The sequence below is a fragment of the Pyxicephalus adspersus genome, chromosome 4 (assembly GCF_032062135.1).
Source record: "Pyxicephalus adspersus chromosome 4, UCB_Pads_2.0, whole genome shotgun sequence".
NCBI lineage: Eukaryota > Metazoa > Chordata > Amphibia > Anura > Pyxicephalidae > Pyxicephalus > Pyxicephalus adspersus.
The window spans coordinates 15,596,677-15,607,604 of record NC_092861.1 but is presented as its reverse complement, the minus strand read 5'-3'; positions in this window follow the sequence as shown (position 1 = coordinate 15,607,604).

Sequence of the window (10,928 nt, the reverse complement as noted above, 5' to 3'; positions counted from 1 at the left end):
TGCGAGCCATGGGAGTCAGAGGCAGAACATTAAGGAAGCCAATATACTGAGGAAATGAATTCACCCATGAACACAGCCATTCCTCTCTCATCTGTGCATAGATTTCAGGTCACCCAGTCAGAAAGCATTTATTTACTTTGCCTTTTTAATGAATACACTCCCTACATCTTGTATAAGGCTTTTCAACTGTAAATATATGTATTTGCATGTGTGCATTTGTATTATATGTGTACGTGTGTGTGTTTGTGAATGCTTGTGTGTATATATATATATATATATATATATATATATATTATATACACACATATAAAATAAAGGGTGATTTATGAGATATGGAGCTCCTGCTGTGACACCAGAAACTTTGAAGGATCGAGGTACAGTAAAACCAAAAAAAAAAGTTAAAGTACATTTTCCTTCTTTCCAATGCTTTTCATCTCAGACACCATACAGGCAAATTATTTAATACTTAAAGTTGAGCTCCAGGCAAACAGCTACACAGAATAAAGAGGTATAGGGAACTGTTTTGCCTGCCAAAAGGTTTATATTTCTGGCCAATCATTTTGTAAAGTTACACAGCCACACAGCCCTGATCTGTCTGGTGGGGCAGAAGACCATTTTTTTTTTTTTGCAGGTAAGTAACACTAAAAAGTCTTGACCCTTCTTTATTCTGTGAATGGGCTGTAATAGAGGAGGCAGCAGACTGATAAGCCCATATCTCTGTATCATATCCCCCAACATAAGCAGCTGAAATTTTGTGGGTTCTCTCTCCAAGTGGGGCACAAATGAACGGTTCAACATTTTTTTATTTTTAGATAACACCAATGGCCAGAGAGATTGAAAGGCGGCAGAGTGTCCCAGAATGATGGAGGGCTTGTGACCACACTGGTCCGACTTGTCACGGTCTCTCCTTAACACTTTTCCTGGTGAAACCCTCTGCCTATGCAACAAACTCAACATTCCTGCTTATAATACCAAGAGAAGCTTTTGGAAACAAGGACTCTCCTCTTATGTCTTTAGTAGCATCCTTGCTTGGGTCTCCCACCTCCAGAGCCCCATGGATCAATCAGCAGGCCATCATCAATTGTAATTTCTCCTCTTTAAAGCAATCCAGGAATCAGGCTCCCCTAGAAGAACTTTGCCTATGGTCCATAGGTCGTCCAGCATAGGTCGTTTCAGCATTTTAATTCTCAATCTCAGAAGGATGCCCTATTCACAATAGATGCCAAACCTACAGATTGGCCAACAGATACATTTATACTGCTAGTTATTGGCCTCTCTCTCTCTAGAACCAGTGATTCGATGTGAAAAAAGCCAACCAACCACTCATAGGGTAGATCTATTACCAATATTAACGTAGAAGATTCTAATCAAACACTACCACTACCCCCACCTAAGGGCATAATAATGGGCTGCTACATAATAATTTTATAAATATATGAAACGCTTTGTTCAATTGTGTTTGCCTAGAGTAAACTGGTCAGTAGAAAATAGAGAAACTGAAAAAATTATATTACAAGACAGGAAATATGCTAAAAGTTCAACAGGTGGGGAGGAAGACTAAGTAAATTCTTTTGAAGTCCTGTGACGAGTATATGTACCGGTCCTGAGTGGCACCACTGCATGGGGAATTGTGTCTTTGGTTTTAGGTTGGCAGGGAGGGCACAGAGTTAGAATAGCTTACTTTTTGTATAGCCAAAAAGCTACAAAAAAAAAGGTAGCATCAAAGTTCCAAGGTAGAGAGTATACAAAGGTACTGGACTTTCCATTAGGCATATAAAATCATTGTGTCTAGGACGCCTTAAATAAGTGGAAATCATATAAAAAAAACAGTAAAGGGTAAAGTATGTGTAATACACACTATCTCAAGAAAGATTTTTGTCTTCTATTTTATATATATATATTATGTATTATTATTATTATTATTAATATTAATAATAAACAGTATGTATATAGCGCCAACATATTGTGCAGCATGTACATTAAATAGGAGTTACAAATGACAGGAACAGACCGTAACACAGGAGGAGGGGAGGACCCTGCTCTTACAATCTGAGAGGTGGGGAAGCATCATACAATAGGAGGGGGATGTGGAATGGTGGGTAAGTAGTAGGGTTTAAAGAGACAGAAGAAGATGGGTAGGCAAGTTTGAAAAAATGAGTTTTGAGTGCACTTTTTAAATGCAATAAATATGAGCAAGCAGAATATGACAGGGGAGATAATTCTGAAGAGTCCGGTCAGCCCTAGAAAAGTCTTGGAGCCGAGCGTGTGATGAGGTTATGAGTGAGGAAGTCATTAGTAGGTTATTGGGAGAGTGAAGAGGGCGGGTGTAAAAGTAGATTACAATTCATGCTTTTAATGTATAGAAGCAAACATTAAAGGCGACCTTGGCTCACAATTCAGTACTACTTCTGTATAGGACTGCAGATTCTTTCATCATTTTTTTAAAGTGCAACATCCTCCATTCCTGAAAAGGCTTTGGGTAATTCAGCAAATACTCAAATGTAGGGCAATGCTTAAACCAGGAAACTCAATGGTATTTGTGCAAGCTTGGATTCCACTTCATCCAAAACATAAAATCCCTGTAGGAATTTAGGTATCAGGATAACCAGGTGCAGACGATGTAGATAAAAATGAAATAGCACATGCACATTGACTTAAATGATATATCTTCATGTGCAATTGGAGCGTACCTTTAATGGAGATGAGTCACATTCATATACAAGCTGTAAATCAGAGCAATAAGTTTGTGACAGCTAAGGATTTCAGCCCATACACACAATGACCTAGGTCTCTCTGGGTCTGTTGATAAATGGCTGCAATTAATTAACAGCATTATTCTCACCGTTACTGCGTTAACAAAATGGTAATATTCGATGCACAGATCAAAGTTAAACCCTTTGAACAGTAATGATCTGAGTGCATAAACACAGCAGTGAATTGAATGCTGAAAGCCAGGCAAGCCGCCAACAGCGTTTAAGGTCTCCAAGCTATTTGACTTTACATCCAGTGGTCAATGGCCAAAATAGATCAGGTGTTCTCAGTAGTTTCAGCTGGTGTTTAAATTAGCATCTGTTACCTGCTACATGGTACAACGGGGAACGCCGAGTGACCAGTCAGCAACAGAGATCACAGAAAATGATCACAGTCATTTATTTAAACATGTCAAAATGGAAAAGCTATGTGAGGTCTTATTCAAGAGCAATGATAATGGGAAAAACACAACAGTATAAGTACTAATTAGGTATTATTATTTAAAGTGTAGCCATGGGATTTTTACAGTACTTGTAAATGTATTTTTTTTTTATTTATCTGAGGGCTACTACAGGTATTCACCTGCAGTTCAGCTTTGTTCTTGCTTTAGCCATGTTTTGTAGCCGGGACAGGTGCACATTCTTAGGAGAACTGTGTCCAAACTAAGGACATTCAAATACTACCAACTTTTTTAGGAAGCCATAAATAGGCTTTAGTCCTCGCCTACCTCTGTAGCTGCAGGCACTGCAATGGATAATTTAGTGCTATGGCCCTTTAATAGGTTTTCTGATGCATACTTTAAAACAAACCTGCACAGTACAGCATCTGGGGGAACTGAGATACAGAAAAGTATCAAACTAAAGGAAATATTTAACTCACCACCCCTGGAGAGGTCAGAATCTATCTTTTGCTTTCATAGAATACTGCAGCTGGATTTTATTACACAAGTAAATAAGTCAGTATAAGAATGAATTACTTCACAGTGTCTGCAGCTATAGGGATCAGTGAGGGATCATTTAATAGCTTATTAGGTATGTCCAAATATTTGATTTTCCACAAGAAATAGTTTGTTAGAGTTCACTTACCCTTTCATAGTAGTTCCTAAAGCCCACCCCCAGCCAAATCTTTGTTTGGGAAGTTTGGGAAAAGAAAACATTCTGTTTTTTTTATTGCTTTCTGTGACCTTGCTGAGCCACACTTCTTATGGTTTGTGACAAGGATTAAGTGAGGTGGCTAACAAAGTTGCTTAGTGGTTTCCCTTTTTCTGTAAAATATGCTTTGTCTGTGTGCCTACTGGAGAGTTTGTACTATGGGAAGTTAGGGGAAATCTCCTTAATCATGTCAGGAAACGGGCCAGCGATTCGGTGCTGTGCACCACCACAGTATCCCACACAGCCTATTTTCTCAGCAATGTCACTTGCTAGTTGTTCTTATTTATGCAAAAATAAATATAAATTAAGTATAAAAGTAGACATCAGGTGACATCACCAACGTGTTCCAGTGTAATTATGATAACAACCTTGGAGCTAAGATTTAGTAATATTTTTCAGGCTGAGAGTCTGATGGTCTAGTGGTAACCATTACAACATTTGGAAAGGCAGTTGCTTGGCAATTTTCTGTTTTGTGCTTTAGTTCTTTTTACAAAAAGTAACTTTAATTATAGAGCTGTCTTGTGATGAATAGAAAGTAGGATTATCACACCATTTTGTTGTCATTAAAGACTAGCCAGAAACTCGCAGCCAAATTTCTAAAAAGTGTAAAAAAGAATCTTCTTCCAAAAGCATACTAGATATTTCTTTCTGTAAATCTCACATTTTTTTAAACTGATTAACATGTTATCTTCTCACTGGATAAAAATGTAACTGAAATGAAACACTAAAAATATATTTTGCCATTGAAATTTATTTAATTTCTATCTATGTATCTAATTATGACTTCATGGCATATTTTTGAAAGGTCAATTGACAAGGATGTCTGATTTTGGCATGCACCACATGTGGCCTTACCCTTGAAAAACCAAGACCAAGAAATGCCATGCTTTTTGTCAATGCCATTTTAAATCTGTGCCCATTTTTTGGAAACCTTCCCTAAATGTGGTGCCTACCATGTAAGAGGTTGCCGGACAAAAAGCTGTGCCCTTCCTATTTCACTGAAAGCTTTAACCCAAGAAGAGAAGAAATTATGTTATAACAATTTAGTTTCATTGTAGAGAAGAATACATTATACAGACATAAAACAAAACACTACCACCTAGTTGCAGAACTATTAGTCATAGTATGATACAGTGTTTCTCAATCAGGTTTTCGTTCCTCCAGAGGTTTCTAGGGGTTGAGCAATGATTAGTCTGTGCCTCTCAGAGCGTCTCTGTCCTGCACACACTGCCATAACTCAGAAAGAAAAGACATATGGACCATTACCTCCACACAATCCAGAACCAGGTATTAACCTTCACACTGTCTAAAGTTCCATGATACTGGCAAGCCTGAGGAGTTTTCCCCTCCAAAACCGAGTTTTGTTGCATTTACTACCCCTGAAAAGAACATCTATACTAAACTTTTTGGAAGTAAATCTAATATTCTTTATGAGTGGTTTAAAATCCCACTTCCCCTTGATATCCTCTACGGAAGCTACTTGCAAACCCGTTAGAAAACTAAGACTCACTGAAGGAATTTAACCATGTTGTAACACCTCGTCGCTTAGATGAACTTGTTTATATCACTGTACTGATATGTGTATTAAAATATTCCTGTCAAAATGCATTATATATATTTTTTATACACTCCAAAAAAACATCCCTTCAATAGGACCCAAATTTAATTATGGGGCTCATGTTCTTCTCATCCTCTCAGGTCAGTTTAAATGACATTATTACTTTTCTTCTTCACAATCTGTATGGTGATATCCTTCCCAATGGCCAGCAGTATAAGGGGCATTCTTACCAATGATCATCATACAAATGTACTGTGAGCTGTGGAAAACGTAGTTTTAGCAGAGGTTCCCTAAAGACCTGAAATGTATTTTAAGGGTTCTTCTGGGTTAAAAATGTTGAGAAGGACTGGTATAATATATGGTAATGATTGTTACACCTATGTCTACATTGACCTTGCTAGAGATTAAAGTCCCATCTGATTTGCCAAAGATACTTAGCATTGCTTTTTGCATTCACACTTGATTATTAGGGTGAAATAAAATGCCAAAGCATAAAATCTGAAAACGGTCAGCCCTACTGTGCAAAACAAAATTGTTGGGTAATGCCTTCACAAAGCCACCATCTTTGAAAGTTGACAATAAAATGATCTTCACCAGTTGTTGTAGGAGAGTGGTCACCTAAGCCAATGCCCAACCCCTCCAGTTATGCACAAATACATTGGAGAGCGCCCTGAAGGCTCCTGTGCCACCTAAAACCAAGAGCCAGGATGAGATAACATCACCTGGACTTTTTTTCTGGGGTTTTGTACAGGCAGAAGAGGGGTGGTGGGGGATCTCCTTTCCCCTTCTCAAAATTTACATTTTCCCAGGGATGGATTTTAATAGGAAAAAATAGTTTTTCCTCTTATTTCACTTTGTTTTCAAAGTAATCCTTTCACTGTAGACCCTTTATCCTCAAAGCACATGAAAAAGCCATCCTAAAATCCCAATTTGTTTTTACTATCTTGACCTGTTGCCTCTATCATTGTAAATCCTGTAAACTGAATGCCAGATTACGGATGGTGAATGTGGGCGATTCTAGGCTTGCAAATGTTTCTTAATTGGCCTGTTCTTTATTAATAATATGACCCCTCTATTTCCTTTATTCAAACAGGTTCAAAGCTTCATTTACAGCTCATTCTTTTTAGGATGATAGGAAACAAAAACTGTTACTCATCTTTTTAATTTAAGCTGTTTTTTTTTACTTTTACGCCTTTCCTGCAAATTTTACATAATGTGTGGCCTATGCAGCAGAGCCTTTTATTAGATGTTGTTTACATATCAAGTTCTTAGGCTGATAATTAGAGCAAAGTGCAATAACCATAGCATGTGAGGACTGTGAGAAAATGGCATTTGCATATGGCACATTGAAAAAAACAGGAATATTCACGTTCTTTACCAGCGTGGGGCATGCTAGACTGATGTATTTCTATGCGTGTCACTTGCTTATAATAACAGTTATCAGAGCTTCTGTTGAATCTATCTCACTTCACAGGACATTTTAATAAAAAGCGATGTAGACTTCGCCTGGCGCGCAGGCAGACAGAAAATTAGTCATTTCTAATTCAATGTCTTACCTTTGCTACATCTAATTTGATCTGACTTTCAAATCTCCAGCCACATCATAAAGCTGGAAGGTAAATTGTACTCTTCGTGGGGGTGAAATACTAAAAACGTCATTTCTTCCACTGCCCGTGCTCACTTCAAATTCTTGATCACAGGGGTGCTTAAAGAGGACCTGTTATTGTATTTTACACTTCCCAAGATAGCACTTGTTGGCATTGCCAAATCACCATATTCTTTTGAGTCAAGTACTTGTTAAAGCCTAGCCTAAAGCTACAAGCTGCCAAGCATGTGTATTTCTTAGAATTTAGTCCTGAGATTTATACATTATTGTCACACAGAACAGCTTTACAGTTATTAAAACAATGGCATCCTCTTTCTTCACCCAGCATTGATGAGTAGACAGTACAAGATTAAAAGGATAAGTCCTCCCTCAGCGTACTTTTAATTCCTTCTCCTTATAATAGTCCAATAACAACTAAAAGGCTGCAAAATGCTAATACTAATTTATTTGTTCATACCAGACCCAAACTTTTATTAACATGTATTTGACTGTTGCTTGACCAAAGGAGTGGCAGTATTGTATGCACCCCCTACAATAGAGACTCAACACTTCTCTCAACTCAGCGTCCACCCCAAATGAAAGAATCATTTATCAGACAAGGAAGGCAAGAAATCACACTTGTCTTCCATGATCTATTGGTGGCTCCTTGTGTTCCAATTACAACTACTCAAGATTAGCTGATCCTACACTTGGTTCCATTGGCTTCTTTGTAACAATCATTTGGTCTGACATTGATTATTCTTACATCCTCCTTCTGGAAGAAGTGGAACCTGGAGTCTGAGAAACGTGTTGTGTCCCAGTGAGGGTTTTATGCCTTCAAAGTCCCACTTCTCCTGTTTTGTAACATATATTCTTGTGGTACATGTGGACTTGGCGTCTCTGAGTTTCAAAAAGAATAAAAAAGTTTAAATAACTGCAATTATTCAAATACTTGATGTATCAATAAATCGAGTGCTACTCTATCTTAGTACCTGCTTTCACTGATCAGCCATTAGACATAAAAATGGAGTTTATGATAGGAAACTTTTCTATGAAGCTATGCAAGATGTCAGCATAGATACAAAGTATTCTGATTAAAGAGGAAGTAAATAAAAATAAAAAAATACACTTGCCTTCAATCCCGCAGTGGAGTCCGATCCCTCCAGGAATCCCGCATCGTCACGCTCTGGGCGCTGCCATGTACATTTTCTTCGATGTCCTCGATGTCCTACATCACCCGACCCGATGTGAGATCGGGTGACATAGGGTAAGAAAAAAATTGCCAATCTCACTGAGCATGCGTAAGATAGGCAAATTTTTCTCTTTGCACAAAAAGGCTTAAGGTGCTCGGGCTCGGGCAGAAGGAGCACCCATTCATTCTTGACCACCTAGGTGATCGAGAATTAGGGGGTGGTGCTGCACCCTTTTTTTTTTTTTTAAAAAAAGGTGTTGCACTTAAAAAAAAACAAACAAACAGAATTTTTACTTTACATAAAAGGGTTGTCTACCCTTTTATGTAAAGTGAAAATTCTGAGTTTAGGTATGCTTTAAGTCTTCCTGTATTGCTGCATAGCTAGCTGGCAGATAAAATAGTTGGTGATATATTCAACCAGGATATCTTGTAATTTTTGATGTTATAAGTGAATAAAGGCTTGACAATAACACTCCTATTCTGTAAATGTAACCCCCCCCCCCCCCCCCCACACACACACACACACACACACATCTTTAATATTCCACATGATAAATTCTGTTTAAAATGTATAACTGGTAAAATGATGATGTGGGTACAAAATAAGAAGCAAGGATCAGATTGAAAAAAACTACATAATTAAAGGACACTTATCATCATGGCAATATTAGCCCCTAAAGGCTCAATATTCATCATCATATATTTTGCTGGAAATGAAACGTTTAGGTATATATGATAAAGTGATGATGTATGTACAAAGAAAAAGCACAGATTAGATTAGGGACAAATGGTAGGACTACCACCAAAGCAGCGTATGTCACTGTTATCAGGGTAAAACCTGGTAGGGGGGCCTGGTGGAGCCTCAGGGATTCTGATTGATGGGTGGCTCTAAATTCCCCGTTTAGAAGTAAAAACCTAAGCTGCGGTTTGAGCTGATGGAGGTCTAAATGTTTAAATTGAAAGGTGCCCACCAATCCTTATTCATTTAGTTCAGCTCTCACTATATAATTTGTAGAAGATGGAGCAGGGAAGTCCAAACCTGATGAGGAGCTGCAAGCTTTTTTTCTACTACATTAGTGCACATATATTAGTTCATGTTATACAATGTGTTAACATGCATTGCGTTTAGGTAATTCTATTTACTATGATGTACAATTCCTATTCCACAAGGACCTATTCTACATGCTGTGCTCACCTACCTCCTCCACACAGCCCCCTTCATGTCCTCTGTAGCTCTTTGTCACCTGCCATAGTGATGTAGCGTTTTGTGCCATGGTGTTGTCTACAAAAAATGTTATAATGATTTTTAGTTATGCCCTGATATGAACAGGTGGGTTTGGTTGAAAAAAGAAAAGAAAGGAGAAAGTACTCTTATAGAAACCCAAAGCTCCTGTAATGCAGGCATTGTTTGGGTGGGGGTCCAGGCCTCCCAGGGCTACTGCACCGTGGCCAGAGCAAGCTATGTGATTCCCATGTTGTTGAAGTAGTAACACAAGAGTAGAACACACAAAATATTCAGGTCCATTGTACCTAAACCACACCAATACCTGATGTTAATTTGTTTTTATTTGTTCTGAGAAATTGTCAATAAATGACCCTGTGTTGGAACAGGCTAAGAGCTAAAATACAGTAAGCAAAGTTTAAATAAACAGAAGGCTCGATTATCACTGTCTTGTATAGAAATATTGAATTGCGGAGAAATCTTCTGTTATCCATATTGAAAAACAGTAAGATTGGAACATGGAACTAAAATATATTATTGCGTCATTAAAAGAAAAATATGTACAATATATAAAATGTATTATAAACTGAAGGCCAATTATAACCATTAATGTACAATACAGTAGCATTTTTGTCCTCCACTAGGGACACAGTCTGCAATAGCTTGAATGTTCTCTGCTTGGCTTCATCCCTCGGCAAATAAACAAGCTGGCTGGTTAATGTGATTTAACTATTTGCAATACAAAGTGCCTGAAAATATACCTCCGTATTTTGCTAAGGTAATCCCCTTTCAATGATATAGCTGCTCAAAGAGTTAAAATTGGTGAGATAATGGTAAAAACATTTAGGTATTGTAGTGCATTGGTGAAGCCTTCTTTTCGAGCTTTGAAATCTTCATTTTTGCTTTGTTCAGCCAGACCTCAGTTCTGTCTGTGCTCCCTAAGCTGTATGATCGCTTAGGCTGGAAGATGGAGACTTGGTTTAGGATACTAAATTATTAATCCCATTACTAGCCTCCTGAAACATGGTGACCTCCGCATGAACCGACTACCTAAATTTGAGCTACATGTGCATAAAATATTATACCAATTTATGTGCAGATAGGAGACATATGTCAGTCACGCTGCCTCTGCCCTTTCCCCCATTATGCCTTCTGTCAGCTAAATGTGAGTTTAGAAAAAGGAAATATGGGGGGCTTTAAAGGCAGTATATATATATATATATATATATATATGCATATATAAATTTATATAAAATTATGTTGCCGGGTAACTAACAGATGTAAAACTCAACAATACTAGTAACATTGAAATTGTTTTAAATATAAATAATAAAAAACAAGCGATAATACAACAAGACATGCAAACTGTGCATGACTCATCCTCTACGCATTTCGTGGATCTAGTCCACTTTTTCAGGAGGATTTAGTTTCTATGGTTAAATATATATATATATATATATATATATATA